Here is a 16,568-nt window from a genome sequence, read left to right on the forward strand (position 1 = left end):
TGTCCAAGGAGGTATATTAATATCGGTGCCCTGTCACACCGTCCCCCTACCCCCCATGCGAAGGAACCGCTGACCTCTTGAGTCCCCTCCCAGTATGTCATCCTCCAACACGAGAGCTTGAAAAGGTGTTCTCACCCCTCTCCCCCACCCTGCGGACGTGGCTCTAAACCCGAGGAGCTTCCCCTGAGGGACAGGAAGCCAGCCACCCAGAGACAGGCCCCTGGGCTGTGCCTGAGCCTAAGCCTGGCCAGGCCACCTCGCACCAGCAGAGGGTACCTGGAGCATGTGTCCCGGGAGCGCGGCTGACACCGTGGTTAGTGTGACTGTGAGGAGCCCCCTACCTCCCCCCAAGCCTCCCGGGCGGGGTGTGTCCCACTCAGGGATGTGGGACCTGCCGCCCGGGTCACTCCTGGCTGGGGCCAAAGGCACCTCGGAGTCCCCGGGGGCCCGGAGTGCGCTGCCTGCCACGGGGTGCAGCCCGCTAGGCGGAGCCGCTCACTCTCAGGTCGGCCGCACCGGCTGGACGGCCCTTGTCACTGTCACAGCCGCGTGCCGCCCTCCTGCCACCACCGCGGACACACACGAGCTGACCATCCCCTTGCGGTTGGCTGGAGCTTTCCCAGCGGGCCTGGAAGGACCGCGTGTCCGGACAAGCCTGCGGCTCCCATTTTCTCTCCTGAGACCCCCACCCCCACCCCCAGCGGGCTGCTTGCTTTCCTCTCCCTGACAGGCACGGTCCCTGGGCCCCGGGAGCATCTGCAAGCCGGTCTCTCCATCGCCCCCCCGGGTCAGGCTCCGGGTGGTGCAGGCGCTCAGCACAGGACTCTCCAGCGACGGAAGCTTCCAGAACGTCGCTGGCAGCTGCACCGTGTGGGTTTCCTGGTCGGGCTATTCGGTTCACTGATGATACAGCTGTTGGATTCCTGTGCCTGCCTTCTGTCTCTATAATTTTCTCGTTTACTCTTTTTTAAAACTTTTGATTTCAGTATAATATACACACAGGAAAGTGCACACAGCACACACATCCGTGTGACCAACACATGGCTCGAGGAAGACACCGTTGCAGCGCCCCCAGGAGCCGTGCACGCTCCCCGCCCCGCCGGGAAGCCGCTCCCCAGGCCCAGCCGCGCAGCAGTGTCCGCGGGAACGGAACCGGGACATACGCACGCTTTGCTCGGCCCGCCCGTGACAGCCACACACGCCTGCTCGTGTAACCGCTTCATTCTCTTCCCCGCCGTGTGAATATTCCAGAAGCTGTTACCTCTTCGTGTTCTTTGGAGACGGGCATCTAGAGCACTTCCAGGGTTTGTGCATTAGGACCACAGCTGCCGGGACGTCCTGCATGGGGGTCCTGATGTACGCATACTGGTGCACGCCCGGGAGTGAACTGGCTCCGGGGCAGGCCCCACCACGTGGCCTCCCCCGCGCAGTGCCCGTTTGCTCCACACCTTCCCAAACACTGGGTTTCTGCAGCCTTTTCATGTCGCAGCCCCTGGTGCGTGGGCCAGCACCTCCCCGGGTTACATTTCCACATCTCCCTGATGTGCAGGTGAGTCTTTACTCTTTATATTTTTCTTTGTCTTCCCACCTCTGATCCCAGGGAGAGCAACAGGAGGATTCAGAGCTAAGATTGGGGGCGAGGGGAGCGGTGCCTGGGGGGCTCAGTCGGTTAAGCCTCTGACTCGTGGTTCCAGCTCAGGTCATGATCTCAGGGCCGTGGGGTTGAGCCCCATGTCGGGCTCTGCACTGGGCGGGGAGTCTGCTTGGGATTCTCTCTCCCCCTCCCTCTGCACCCCCTCTCTAAAAAGTAAAAAAAGAACTAACATTTGGAACTGCTTAGTTGTCGTGCCAACACCGGAAAGGGAAACAGCAGTGTTTCCCTAAAATCAGGAACAAAACCGGGACACCCTGTCGCACTTCCATTCAACACTGTCCTGAAGGCCCCAGACTGGCCGTAAAACAAGAAGGCACAAGCAAGAGACAAAGCCATTACCACTCCCAGATGACATGACGTCCACACAGAAAAACCCGAAAAGGGGGGGCATGTGGGGGGCTCAGTCAGTTAAGCATCTGATTCTTGGTTTCAGTTCAGGTCACGGTCTCAGGGTTGCAGGATGGAGCCCCACGGCCGTCCTCAGCGGGGAGTCTGCTTGAGATTCTCCCTCTCCCTCTGCCCCCCCAAAATAAACAAGTAAATTAAAAAAAGAAAAAGAAAATCCTAAACATCTACAAATAAATGACAGGAAATGGAGATTGGTAAGGTGACTGGCTATCAAAGCAATACCCCAAATCAAATGCATTTCTGCTCAACACCAACAAGGGGTTAGAAAAAATTTTTAATAAAAAATAAAATTTAAAAATGCCACTTAGAAAAGCAACAGAAGTCATCAGGGCCCCTGGGAGTAATCGTAAGTGCAGACGTAAGGCAGGCTGAGGAACGTGGGGGAGACTCACTGGAAGCCACAGACAATCTGCATTAATGGAGACACAGGCCACGTTCACAGCAGGAAGAATGGCCCGTGAAGGCGAAAAATTCCTCCCAGCTGATCTACACAGTCAGTGCCATTTCAGTCAAAATCCTGACAGTTTTTCATGAGACTTCAGAAGCCGACTTTAACACGTAACATGGAGAAGCAAAGAGCAGGAATGGCCAGCTGCTCCTGAGACCCCGCAGGAAGGATGAGCAGACGCACCGACCAGAGGGACAGAGAACCAGACAGAGGGCACCTGCACACGTGGCCACGTGGCCGCAGTGCCACCAGGGGGGCGGGGACCACTGTGGACAAGCGGCGCTCCCGTGGGGGACAGAAGAGCACTGGCTCCCCGCTTCTCACACCACAGAGTCAGCTCCAGAGGAATGAGGGGCCTCCAGGTGGGAGGCAAACCTCAGAACTTCCACAAGAGAACGCAGGAGCGTGCATGAGTGCCCCAGCGTGGGGAAGGACTTCTCAGCAACAGGCAAAAGGCAGCACCCATAAAAGGAAAGATGGGTGAATCCACAGGAAATCAGGCGGTTCTATTCATCAATAAAGGAAGAAGACAGGATACAGCTGGGAGAAGGCCGGAGGCACACACACGAGGAAATGGATGGTGCAGAACCACAGGTAAGAACAGCAGGTGAAGGAACTCAGAGCGGGAACACGGGCGGCCGTCCGTGCAGGGAGACGCTCAGCAGCATCAAGCAGGAAATGCAAATCAAGGCCACAATTAGACAGGACATTTTGCATCCACTCCACTTGTGAGAACTCATGACAGGATCAAGTGCTCGAGAGCACGTGCGTCCCCCGTTGTGCAGCGAGGGACACGCGTTGGAGAAAGAGCGGGGCCGCCAGGCACACTTGCGTGCCAGAGCCTCGCCACCTGGTGGCTGTAACCTGCAGCGGGCCAGTGGCCAAGGGGGTCCGCAGACACGGGTCCGGATTAGGAGTGCTGTCCGGCGAGCATTCGGGCACATTCTGTAAACATTTTTCGTGGACCTGATCTTCGTGCTGACTTGAGGAGGGCCTCCTGCACACACGTAGAGACGCACGGAGTTCCCGTTTCCCGGCAGACACGGACTCTGGGTCCCCTCCCCACGCCATCAGAGAACCCCCATCCTGTTTCCAGCAGCCCTGCTTGAGATGGATGAACAATATTTTGGTTTTCATCTGCACATGAAGCCTCGGGTTTCTGTTATCCATGTTTTTGCTTCTCATGCATTTAAAAAGTGCCCATTTTGTCCTCCTTTCATTAGCTCAGTTACTTTATTTCAAAAATTAAACAAATGTTTTAGACTAGGTGTTATAAAAATTATGACCTATAGGCTGAATTCGGGCAGCAACATTTTTTTATTTGGTCTGCAGTTTGTTAAAAATAATTGCATACAACAACCCAGATTTCTCAGGGGCTCCTGGGTGGCTCAGTCAGTTAAGCATCTGCCTTTGGCTCAGGTCATGATCCCGGGGTCCTGGGATCGAGCCCCACATCGGGCTCCCAGCTCAGCAGGGAGCCTGCTTCTCCCTCTGCTGCTCCCCCTCTGCTTGTGTTCCCTCTCTCGCTGTCAAATAAATAAATGAAATCTTTAAAAAAAAAAAAAAAAAACCAGATTTCTGCCTTGTCCTAGCAGACCAAAGATCTACTTCCTCTCGTCCTGCATTCACCTGGCCATGTCAGCTGGGGGTCATGCTGGCTGGGGGTCAGTGCTGGGGGTGAGGGTTCAGTGCTGGGGGTCAAAGCTGGGGGTGTCTGGGGGTCCGTGTTGGGGTCATGCTGGCTGGGGCAGTGCTGGGGGTCCGGCAAGCATGCCCAAGAGAAGAGGCCTCGGCCATCACTCTTGTCCACATAGCCGTCCTCCTCTGTTTCACACCTACATTTCCCCTGGCTCCCCTTCCTGCCTGGCCTCTGTCAGAATCTGTGTTCACAACTTTTATGTAGTTTTATTTACCAAAAAAGAAATGTTTGTACCCAATAACTCCCTACACTATAAAGAAAAGAAGTGAAGGGCACAAAGCAGTTGGAGCTCCAGGAAAATGCCACATTAGCCTGGAGCCAGAGGTGAACTGCAGACTGCCACTGCATTTTCTTTCTTTCTTTTTTTTTTTTAAAGATTTTTTAATTTATTTATTTGACAGAGAGAGACACAGCGAGAGAGGGAACACAAGCAGGGGGAGTAGGAGAGGGAGAAGCAGGCTCCCGGCTGAGCAGGGAGCCTGACGCGGGGCTCGATCCCAGGACCCTGGGTCCATGACCTGAGCCGAAGGCAGACGCCTAACGACGGAACCACCCAGGCTCCCCTGCACTGCATTTTCTAACACGTTCGCTAGAGCCCAAGTTATAGTAGTACGCCCCTTGACTCACACAGCTGAAAATAACCACTAACGGGTGCTAACGTGTGTGTGCTCTGCCCTCCACGGCCATCTGGAAGCCCCCGGTTCTTTCCCAGCACCGGATGCTTTGCTGTTGGGTACCAGCTCACCGCCAGGCCCAGCGAAGGAGACCTGCCATAACCACAGGGCTTTTTCTAAAACAAAACCAACTCACTACCCATGCTGCACAATTATCAGCACTGGAGGATCATGTTTACCACGTCCTTCCACTTTTGTGGAAGGCACTAAACGTCATCTGTGAGGCAGTCACAGGGCTTGGACACTCAGAGCCCCCTCAAGGGAGAACCTGCCGCACGGTGGCAACGCGCCCTCCACGCTCAGCCGGGCCTGAGGGATCCCGGGCTCCCGGGCTGGGGGCAGTCCCAGCCAGAGGCCCCTGGCTGAGACCTTCTCAGAGCTGCATGAGAGGTCCTCCCTCCCCAGCTCTCCACCACCGCTGTCTCCTCTCACCTCATCAGACCAACACGGTGAGGGCCCCCGTAGCACCCCGCCCCTGCGCCCCTTGGCCTCCACAGCCTCTCTCCCAGCTAACCTCCTGCCCCTCTCTTTTGGGCATCTGCTTCCTGCGGCACCCAAACTGATGCACTCTCCATGTAAGAATTGACTTCTGGCCCATTTTGGCAAAAATCGCTGCTATTAAGCCTTATTTTGCAAGGTATACCAGTTGACGGACTTCTCTCTGAACATGAGGATTATGTGTATCTTCCTAATAAAAGGCACATTCATTCAATGGCTCCAGTTAGACTTGGACAGTGGCCTCCAGTAGAAACCAGTGCTCGGAATGCTGGACCAACCACTGGTGCACTCCTTACACTCGTCCCCAGGACAGCCCTTCACCTCACTCCCACCAAGGGCACAAGGCAGCTGAGCACACACGAATTTGCATAACCTGACTTTTTCTCCAATGCAACATCATATCTAGCATGTATCTGTTTCCACCATCTCAGATGGGGATTTCTGATCCCCAGTCCACCAAGCGTAGCCTTCTGGAAGTAAAAAGTTTTTAAATGACTACTTGCGCGAAGCCAACCACTTAGTTTCAAAAATGTAGATTTTTCATAACTGAGTTTTCTGAGTATCAAGGTGCTCTGGATTCGAGAAGACCTTTGAAGTCTAGATTCATCACCTGCTGGCTGAGCAACCCCCACCAAGTCCTCCCCGCTCAGTTTCTCCATCCATGTAATGGGGGCGAGGCCAGTGTCCTCACAGGGCTTTTCCAAGAATCAGACAACATAATCTGCACGTGAAACACCTCACAGAGCCCCCATCATTGTAGCTGTTATCACAGGACAATATGTAAAGCCTCAGTGAGGAGGCAGGGGACACTCCTAACGTCAGCACATGCTTCTAAAGTCTTCAGGTCAGCCAACGATGTGATGAAGAGAGCTTAGCTCCCCCACCAGGTTCCCACCATAGGGGATACAATTTGCCGCTGAGCGACACATCTGGCTGAAGGTACTTCCTTGCAGCATACAGCTTTTTACTACTGCTCGCGGTAGAATTCATTACCATTTTTCTTTATTACAGATTTCACTCCCCACCCACTTTCAGAAAGGAATCGAGAAGATCCACATTAATAATGCATGGCCTCCCCAAGTCGCCTGGGGACAGGCCTCTTGGCCACTGGCACGCTGCTCCTACCACGTGCCCAGCCTCGGTTCTGAATCGTATGGAAGAATGTCGCCTGTCACATATCGATCTGCTAGCACCAGCATCGAAAGATGTACCCTACCTGCGACCCTTCCAGCTATGCTCGGGAAGGGACAGCGGTCAAACCACAGCGTCCACAGCTGGTGAGACTGCACCCTGCAGTGAGGGCAGGGGCCAGCCTCCCCCCAGCCCGCCTGCCACCTCCCAAATGGTCGCACAGATGCCCTCCCAAGATCACCACCTCTCACACTTCGCTCCACAAAGATAATCCAAACATGGCAAATTCTTTTAATAACTGAAAGGAAGCCTGTCCAAGGACATACCACTCATGTGTTTGCCTAAAATGCAGCATTTTGCAATTAGTAATTTGCGATGAATGTTAAGATTATTACAAAGTAGTTTTAGGAAGGGCAATTAAGTCACAGACATTTTCCCTTACAACTTGAAACAACTCATTTAAAGTCTCAAATATTCTTTGGTTAACCAAAAGTCAAATCTATGAAATCTCTAAGTAATTGCTTTACAAAATTCAGTCTGACCTTACTGAGTAACTAAAGATCTTACCTTATACAAATCATTTAAAAAGAAACAGACAAATGTAGCCACTCAGGTCCTTTGCTCTATAAATATCAATCAGCCACAACTTCTACCAGTAAACTCTTTTGAGTTCTGACAAGGCCAGGGAGGGAAGAAAGGGCTAGAGACGGAAGCTACTGCTTTTGCCAGATCTGACGGGGGCCGCTGCTAACAGTGAGGGGCACCTGGTCCACACCGTAAGCGTGCCCTCCCCTGTCTCCCATGTTAAGTCAGGCTGAAAGTCACCATAAGGTGTGCATTTCAGAGGTAAAATGTGATTGGACAAGTTAACCAGACCCTTCCCGTCCAAAAAAAAACCCAGTGAATCTGGCTCCTCTCAACACAACTTCTGTTTATTTTCCCTGTTTACAAGGATTTCAGTATTTCCTTCCTACCTCTGATCTGACCCCAGATGAAAATGTATGGACTTTTAGCAGATGGTGGGGTCTCAGAAGATGGGAGCCCGTGGATCTTAGTTTAAACCTGGTCATGCTGATCTGTGACCTAACCTTCAGCAGGCAGCCAGACCTCTGTTCTCGCAGACCTCTTTTCCAAGGTTGAGGTGTGATCAGAGGCCACGGGCTACGTATCAGGGTGAGCTCAGTGGGAAGCAGGAGTAAAAATGGACAGATCACCTTGGTGGATACACTTTTTCTACCTTTCAAAATAAAACATCTGCTTTGTTTGCTTCCCCAGCGCTGGCCCACAGACCGTGTTCAGGCCAGGGAGCACTCATGCAGGCGCTGAGCCTGCCACGTGGGCCAGCCCAGGGCCGAGGACACCCTCCCTGGAGGCAGTTGAAATATCCCTCCTGCACCTTCCCTGACCATCCTACAACCCTGCCTCTCACCCTGCTCTCACACATGCCTCAGTTTATTGTTAAGACACAGACCTCTTGGTAGAGATTCTCCAGGTAGGGCCCCACATGGGTGGCATGAACAGCAAACTCCAGCCACGCATGGCCACTATGCATACACATACACATGACATCTGGCTCGAGACATTAAGGCGACTGTACCTTCCAGGGCCAAGAAGAGGCCCTTCCCATCCTGACTGTCAATCCCATGTAGCCTCTCTTTTAAACAATGTAATCATGGAGATCCCTAAGGGTGACTGAGAAATGGATACAGAAGTGAGCCATAACAGGCTAATTCTAAAACTTTGAAGGGGATGAGAAGGGGGGGTGCATAGTCATGATGATCTAGAAAAGGAAGAGGGGGCAGCAAGGAAGTGATCAAATTAGGGAACGTTCAGAATCTGACTGAGACTCCCTATGAAGCTTTTCAACAGAGAAACGTGGACTAGCAACCCATAAGTGAGTATCATCAGCCTGCAGAACTTTAACCTGGAGCACGGGATGGGGGTGGGGGCTCTGGGTGTAGCCCCCCACACCGGGCCCCAGCAGCACCAGCACACCAGTGGTGGACCTGGGCTCCCTGGGATGACTGTCACTTCTCGGATGGGCGCTGCTTCCCATCCCAGACTCTGAAGGCCAGCGGTCCTCATTTTTCCTTCTATTAAGATCATGTTTCCTACAAAAAGGAACCTACCTGTTCAAGTATTCCCTTAGACAAGACTATTAGTATTGTGCTAAAAAAAAAAAAAGGCCCAGGAAGCCATTTATAAAAGCATTTTCCCTACTGCACTGAACTTCTCTCAAAGTTAAAAAAAAAAAAAACACAACTGCACAATTTTTCAAGGTAGCTGCAACTGCTAATAATCCTCCTTTCCAGGGTCCTGGGGGTGGCCCTGGGGGTGAAGGTGGCTCGGGCCCCAAACAGCTCTTGGATCACTGACTGACCCCATCACTTGACTGGAACGGTGGAAATTCACAGTCGGCCTTGGTCCAAACGCCAAAGTCAAATCTGAAAACTCAGCACACGCCACCCCCTTTGCATCTCCACCTGCAGCCCTCCCTCGGATTGAGCAAAAAGTGAAACTAAGCCTGGACCACGGCCTGCTGGGGTCAGGGGCGCTGCGCAGGGTCCCAGGTCCCCAGTGCCCCCGAGCCAGGCAGGGGGCCCGTCGCGACCGCAGGGGGAGCAGAGGGGGCCCGAGCAGAGTCCGGGGTGGGGGGGTCGCGCCCTCCCTCAGCCCCGGCCACCAGGCCCCTCCCGGGGCGACCCTCCCCCAGCGGCTCCCCCCTCCTCACCCTCCGCCGGCCCCCTCCCCTGGAGGCTGCAGCGGCCTGAGAGGGGCAGACGGGGAGGTGTCCTGGGCCTCCGCCGGACAAGGCACCGGGGAGGCCAGGGGTGCGGGGACGACCCGGGCCCACGGACCACCCCCAGCCGCCCCCCCCCCCGCCCCGTCCTCCCGCAGGCCCCACGCCGGGCGGAGCGCAGCCGGCCCACTGTGGCGCGGGGCCAGCGGGCCCGGGGCCGACTTCGGGCGGGGGCCGACCTCCGGCGGAGGAGCGACCTGGGGCGGCGGGGGGCGGGGGGAGGGGAGCGACCTCGGGCGGCGGGAGGGGGGCCCGACCTCGGTGGGGGCCGCGCCGCTCACCTGCAGCCGCCGCCACCTGCTCGTCGCGCGCGCGGCCTCGGCGTCGCCTCCACGGCCACTCCGGCCGCTGCGCTCCGGCCCTGGGCGCGCCCGACCCTGCGTCGGGCCTCAGCGAGTGCGGCGCCCGCCGCCCCCGGCCCCCATCCCGCCCCGCCCGGCCCGCCGCCCTCCGCCCTCGGCCGCGCCGCCCCGCCACTTCCTGTGCGCGGCGATCCCACAGTTCCGCCGGCGCGCGAGGAGGGGGGGACACGCGGGGGGGACACGCGGGGACACGCGGGGGGGCGCTCGGGGGGGCGCGGGGGGGGCCGGGGGGACACACGTGGGGGCCGGGGGACACGTGGGGAGGGACGCGGGACAGCGGGGTTCCTGGCCGGGGGGGGGAGGGGGGACTGACGGGGGGAGGGGACCGGGTGGGGGCGCAGTATGTGGGGGGGCGGGGAGACAGCACCGCGGGTCGGGCGACCCCGCGAACCCCCCCATTTCCCTGGGGTCCCCTCTCCCCCGCGGGCACCGGCTCCGGGCGTGAGCACCTCCGTGAGCACCTCCCCTAGCCCGGGTCACGGCCCGGGGAGGGGGGGGGGGGGGGGTGTTACCGCCGCCGCGGGGGGGTGGATCCCGCGCGTCACCGTGGGGACCGTCTTGGGAGCCTCGACTCCGCGGGAGGATAGATTTCAGACCCACGTGCAGCGCCCTTTGACTTATTTATAGTTGGCACCAGGCCGGCAACATTGTATCAATTTGATCCTGGAGGAAGCTTCCCGGAACTGGGGTGGGGGGGCGGTCGCCGGGAACCGGCCTCGCTAGTGTACCCCGCTCCCAGGTCACTGACCGCTCTCCCCTCTTGCCTGAAGAGCGCCCGAGCTGGACAGGGTTGCCTGAGTTCCCCACGGAGCACCTGCTGGTGGCCAGCCTGGACAGTCCCAGGGAGTGCAGCCAGGAGGAGGGTCATCTCCAGTCTGCTTTCTCCACTGGGTACCTCGCCTGACCCGCTGCCTGTTCAGGTCCTCAGGTCAAGCTGGACCTCCTGAACTTGGACCGGTTTCACTGGAAAACTATTTAAAATACCAGGCGCTGTTACAATCAGCTGGGTCTTATTTTAAACCTCCTCCCATTATTTCAGAAAACACTTGGACTAAAATAAAATAAAATACACATACGTGCACCTGTTCTACTCACAACTCCCTTATGCTTGAAAAAGGAGTTATGGCTTGCATGGTTGGTGGAAATGTATTACTCCTAAAACCCTGGAGCCCGCAGCGTCTCTTCTAGCTGTCTTGTCCTACAGGTAAATTCCCACAGGCGCCTGCAGATGTGCATAGAAGGATGTTCTGACTTACGGCATATAATTAACAAAAATCTGAAAACAACCCATAGACACCTGGTTCCATAAACTCCAGCATATTCATTTAATAATATATTTAATTTAGAACATTAAAAAATTAATGTGGTTTTGGGCGCCTGGGTGGCTCAGTTGGTTAAGCGACTGCCTTCGGCTCAGGTCATGATCCTGGAGTCCCGCGTCAGGCTCCCTGCTCAGCGGGGAGTCTGCCTCTCTCTCTGACCCTCCCCCCCCTCATGCTCTCTATCTCATTTTCTCTCTCAAATAAATAAAATCTTTAAAAAAAATAAAAATAAATTAAAAAAATAAAAAATTAATGTGGTTCTACACATGCTGATACTATATAATCTCCAAGATCTGTTAAATTAAAAAAGACAGAGAGGAAAGATGCAGGGCAGTGTGTATACAAGGATCTCCTTCCTGTACTGAGAATCAGTATACGCATGTACACATCCAGAAAACTTCTGGAAGGATCAATGTGAGACTGTTATCTGAGACTGTTATTGGCTGGAGAGGGGTAAGGCAACTTCATTGTTACTAGGTAGTAAAGTTTAAATTTACTGTATGCACACATTTTATAAATACTTCTAAAAAACGAATTAAATGTACCTCATCGTTCAGACACTTGATGGCCACTTAATAGTTACTTCGAACTTTTAGATCAGCTCAAAATACTGTATTTGTCTCAACACAGTAAAGCATCATCAATGTCATCTAATCTATATTCAGATAGAATCTATGATCATTCAGACCTAAGCTAGCAGGAATTTGCATCTGGAAAAGCTCAACTGAACATATGAGCAGAGTAAACATTTAAACTTGCAAGTCAGCCAACCAGCCCTTAACTACTTACTGGGCCCTGGGCAGAGCACGAACTCAGATGGACGGGAAACGTGGTCCTGCCTAAGGTTTACTGAGTTTATTATATATGTGCATTATTTCACCTACTTATCAAAACCCAGCCCTGAGACGCACGCTACTGGCAGCTCTTTTACCTTTGGAGAGACTGAGGCCCAGGGAGGCCAGCGTCTCGGCTGCCCGTGCGCAGCAGAGCCGAAGCCTGGCTCCGGACCCTGACTCAGCCGCTGTGCGGGGCTCCAGGCGGCCCCAGCAATGATGGTTTCTACGTTGGGAGAGGGACTTGGGTCCCCAGCTGCCTAAATTAAAATGAGGAAAGGACAAGTCTTACCCAGGGTGTTAGGTGGCACACATGTGCAGACAGAGGGGCTTGGTGCATGACTAAGAAGCAGGGGAGGGTTACTTGAGTGCCCTCCACGAGGGGGACGAGGGGGACATAGGTCCTGGGAGAGGGCTCCCCATTCATTACTTGCTCTAAATCTCTGACCCAACTGGCTTGATCCCATTTCACAGGTAAGTAAACCAGAGCCCAGGAGGTGGTCCTAAGATCAAAGGGCAGACAGTTGCCTGCCTCCAAGCCTAGAAGCAGTCTTTCCTGTTTGGAGAGTCTGTCTCATTGGAGAACTTCCCCAGTCGAGCCCTGCCCAAGGCCTGCTCAAGGGCTCGGGTGGCAACGTGGGCTCCAGGTGGGTCCGGGCTGAGGAGGGCTTCCCGGAGCAGCTAAACCGGACGGACGTCAGCTTGTCGTCACTCCGGGGAACTGAGAGACAAGGCTGGGAGCTTAGCCTGTGACCTTGGTCAAGGACATGACCCATTTGGGTCTTCGTTCCCTTTCCTATAAAGCAAGGAGGTTCCCACCCCAGACTTCCCTGATCCCCAAGAATTTGCCAAGAGAGCTATGGCTGTGGGCTAACTCAGGCATTTCTAAAAGTCTGAAGTGCATATTTACCCAAGATGTAAAAATTTACCAAAACTAAAGATAGTAACTTTCCTAGAAATTGATTAACTCCAACATCTAGCCTCTAGCCTCAAATGGATAGATGCTATATGTTTTTAATTCATACATAGCAGGAAAAACAATGGTTACAAATGTAAGTTTTTCAGGAGACAAATTACTACTAGGAGTTTTTCAGGAGACAAATTACTACTAGGAGTGGTAGGAGTAGTACTTTAAGTAGGCTTCACGCTGGGTGTGGAGCCCAAAACGGGGCTCGAACTCACGACCCCGAGATCAAGACCTGAGTTGAAATCAGGAGTCAGAGGCTTAACCAACGGAACCACCCAGGAGCCCCACAGGAGACAAATTATTTTAAAAATGGGCTTCTCTATGGGCAAAACCCTAAAAGGGATTTTTCACAGCAGAGACTGGGAACCCCCAGGGCACACGACGACCCCATCCCGAGGTGGCTGTTGAGAAACGGTGTTCAGCCTGGAGGTCCTGAGTCACACGAGACGTCAAGTGTCAGTGGAGAATATTAAGTGGAGGCCCGCCCTGGGGGGAAGCCTGGCGGGAGCAGCCTGGAGGTCAAGGTCACAGGAGTGGGTGAAGCCAGTACTCTGCAGAGGACAGAACTCGGGCAAATGTGCAGCACGTGGGGAGGCCCTCGGCGGAGGGATAAAGCCCCGGGTTTGAATCTGGGCTCATTATAGCTATGAAGGTGGGTGTCCCACTCCGCCAGGCGGGGAGAGAAGTAACTTCCGGATGCAGCCACCGAGCTGTGGGGATTGAGGACCTGTGAGCTGAGCGCAGGGCCTGTTCTGATGAGAGCCACACAGCTGATAGCCGTGGACTGTCCTCAGCATCCCTTAGTGAGTCCCCGGGTAGAGTCAGGGGTGCCAAGAGGGAGGGCAGCTGGGCCGGAGGGCGAGCAGAGGCTGGCTGTGAGGCCCCCTCCCTGTGTAGCCCAGTGTGTGGGAGTGGGTAGGGTACCGCAGTGCGTCAGCTCAGGGCCTGGCGCCCCCAACAGGCCATCTGGGCTCCGAGCCTTGGGCAGCTGCGTGGAGGTCTGAGACTCCGTCTGTCCAGTCCTGCCCCCCTTTATCTTTTGCAGGCATTACCACGCCCTCAAGCCCCTTGTGCCCTAAGCCGCACTGCGTGCGCTCTGCCTGGAGGCCCTACCTGACACGGACGGCCCTGCACATCAGAGATGCTGCCCGACCGGGGCGCTCCCCGGGGCTGCAGCCAACTCTGCAGTCCAGGTGGGCATTTTGCGCGCGTGCAGACCCCGACCTGAAGGCCCCCAGGTCTCTAAATCGGTAACGTGACCCAGGCTCCTCATAAAGACAGCGGCCACTGCCCTGGGCTGGCTCTGTCCACAGGGTAGGCGGGCGGGGAACATGCAGTCAGCGTGATCGCTCAAACGAGGCTCGCCCTCCCTCCCACCCCCACCCAGACACACAAAAACTGTCATTTTTTTCTTTGCACCAAATCAGCTTTCAGATTGTTCTCTGGTGTTCAAAAAAACAAAAAAATATGCTATTTCTACATGTTCACCTGTTGCAATATAGCATTTCTGATGCCTGCGGGAGAGCCCGAACCCAGCTCACAGACCTACCGTGCGGGAAGTAGGAAAGGGAGCTAGTCAGCGCTGTTGTCGGGGGGCTCCGGAAATACTTCCAGAAGAAACAACCCAGTGTGTTAGTATGAAGGGGAGGAGAACCTCCAGGGTTTTGGGGGTTATTACCTGCGCAGATGATAACATGATGTGATGGGGAATAAAATACTCTAAAAACCCAAATACTCAGAATAATGAAAGAGGAGTTGTTTCTGGAAAAAGAGGCATGGAGAAGTGCCCCCGGACCGCACTTTGCTGGCCCCTGGGAAGGACCTGGTCTCCACAACAGCGGGGGCATTAAAAGCAAGCTCACCATCACTTTCTGGGAACATGCAGAGGAGGAGGGACATGAGGGTCACATCAAGACACGCAAAAGAAACACATCCTTTCACTGGGGGACGGGCTGTGGACGGGAACAGTGTAGTTTTGAAGTGAGTGTGCGTGCTCCCGTTTCCTCAGGGCTAGGCAGGGCTTGGGGTGGAGGCCGGGCTGGCAGGTGCCCTCCGCCCCGTGAGATGGAATGACTCCTGTCACACAAGCCTCCTCTGCGTCTGGACCCAGAACTGGTGGGGATGGGAGAGGTCGTCCCAGATGGAAGGACCCTTGGACTTGCTGTCACAGGGCTGGTTCGGTGGGGGGACCGGGTTCTCACCTGGCTGAGTGGATCATCTTGCTCTTCTGCACCTCAGTTCCCCGTATGGTTCAAGGGGAATCATGTGCCGCCCCACCTGCCCCGTGAGGGCTCTGGGAGGGCCAGGTGAAGGCACGCGGGGAAAGCCATGCTGGAGGTTTCTCTGCCATCCCTCCCAAGGGCCCTTCCCCACCCCGCCGACTCCCAGTCTCCCCAGCAGCACCCTTCAGTGTCCTCGTGGCCCTTGTCACTGTCCATCTTGCCTGCTCGTTTCCACCCTGGAACCCCACCCGGCCCCGCTGCCCCCAGCCCCTGGGCACTGTCCACTTTCACACTCGGAGGCTCTGCCGCCGCCGAGGGCATCCCTGGAATCGCTGGAGGGCCCCCAGGGACGAGCAGTGTCTTCGCTGCACACGGTGTGTTGGTCTGTGGGGCCACACTAACAGCCCCACAGCGGGCACGACCCAAACAACGGTCCACCCTCTCAGGCTGGAGGTTGGAAGTCCAAGGTCACGCTGTCGGCAGCATCGCCTCCCGCTGAGGCCTCTTTCCTTGATGGGGGGGGGATGCTACCTTCTCCCGCGGCCTCACGTGGTCGTCCCCTGCATGTGTGTCTGTCCTCATCTCCTCTTCCTATTAGGACACCAGTCCTACTACATTAGGGCCACCTAGTGACCTCTTTAAAGACCCCCTCTCCAAACAGTACATTTAACATATGCCGAATACAAGACTTAACATGAATTTGGGGGTGACAGCCCCCCAAACACTTGGCCCATACACACGTGTTCTCTCTCTCTCATTATGTTTATTTTTTGCAAGAAGCATGTATTACTCATGTTACGCTAAGTCTTCTCAGGTCAAGGGTGCGGGCAGGAGAGCTGTCACGGGCATGCCGTCGGAAAAAGCAGAGCGGCTCTGCTCTGCCATTCCCGTCCCTGCCGCCCCCCTCAGCCGGGGCTCAGCTGGGACCTCCGCCTTTGCGGAACAAGATCTAGAGGGCCCCTGGAATCTTGCAGGAAAGAGAAACAAGAGCAAAAGTAACGATTGTCTAGCAATCATCCTCGAGAGAGAGTCTCTGCACCTGCCGACCCAGTGAATCAGAATCGGGGCCAGGAATAGTGAAACAGTGATGACAGGGATGACGATGCTGGGGACAGGAGCCAGCACCTGCTGCGGGTCCTCTACATGCCATGCTGTTCTAACGACTCTGTGACGTAGGGACTGTGGTCCCGAAACTGAAGCACAGAGAGGCTAAGTAACTTGCCGGAGGTCACGCAGCCTGGGAGTATCAAGGCCTAGTCCCTTTGGCTGGAGAGCTTCTTTGCCCAACTCCTTGTGAATAATGAATAAAAGTAGGAGGAGCAGAACCTCCATCCCTTGACAGAAAAAAACATCCCTCCCTGGAAGTTGGCCAGGCACTTGCCATTCACGGAGAATTTGGGCGAGAGCCGCTGCAGAGCTGGGGACAGGAGTGGACGCTCCCAGCAGGTGGGAGGGTGGCCTGGATGGTCTGCACACCCCTCTGGGCCTAGCGGTTGAGGCTCAGACTCATTCCTAGGGCATCGGCAGGATGCCTACGTGGGATGCGGTGC

The 16,568-nt window shown here is 55.3% G+C and overlaps 1 protein-coding gene across 2 annotated transcripts in view; it reads right to left on the reverse strand.

Annotated features, from left to right (window-relative positions):
- The window catches only part of AGPAT3 (1-acylglycerol-3-phosphate O-acyltransferase 3), a 153,220-nt gene that overhangs the window by 81,925 nt on the left and 54,727 nt on the right, over positions 1-16,568 (reverse strand). The window contains exon 1 of one of the 2 annotated variants that reach the window (XM_035030079.1): positions 9,594-9,717. The exons of the other annotated variant lie outside the window; for it this stretch is intronic. The gene's annotated coding sequence lies outside the window, so the exon portion shown is untranslated. Of the gene's footprint in view, positions 1-9,593; positions 9,718-16,568 lie in introns of those variants that run through there. 2 annotated transcript variants of the gene reach the window in all.

This window comes from Mirounga leonina, unplaced genomic scaffold (genome assembly GCF_011800145.1).
Source record: "Mirounga leonina isolate KUSES-001 unplaced genomic scaffold, KU_Mleo_1.0 Mir_353, whole genome shotgun sequence".
Taxonomy (NCBI): domain Eukaryota; kingdom Metazoa; phylum Chordata; class Mammalia; order Carnivora; family Phocidae; genus Mirounga; species Mirounga leonina.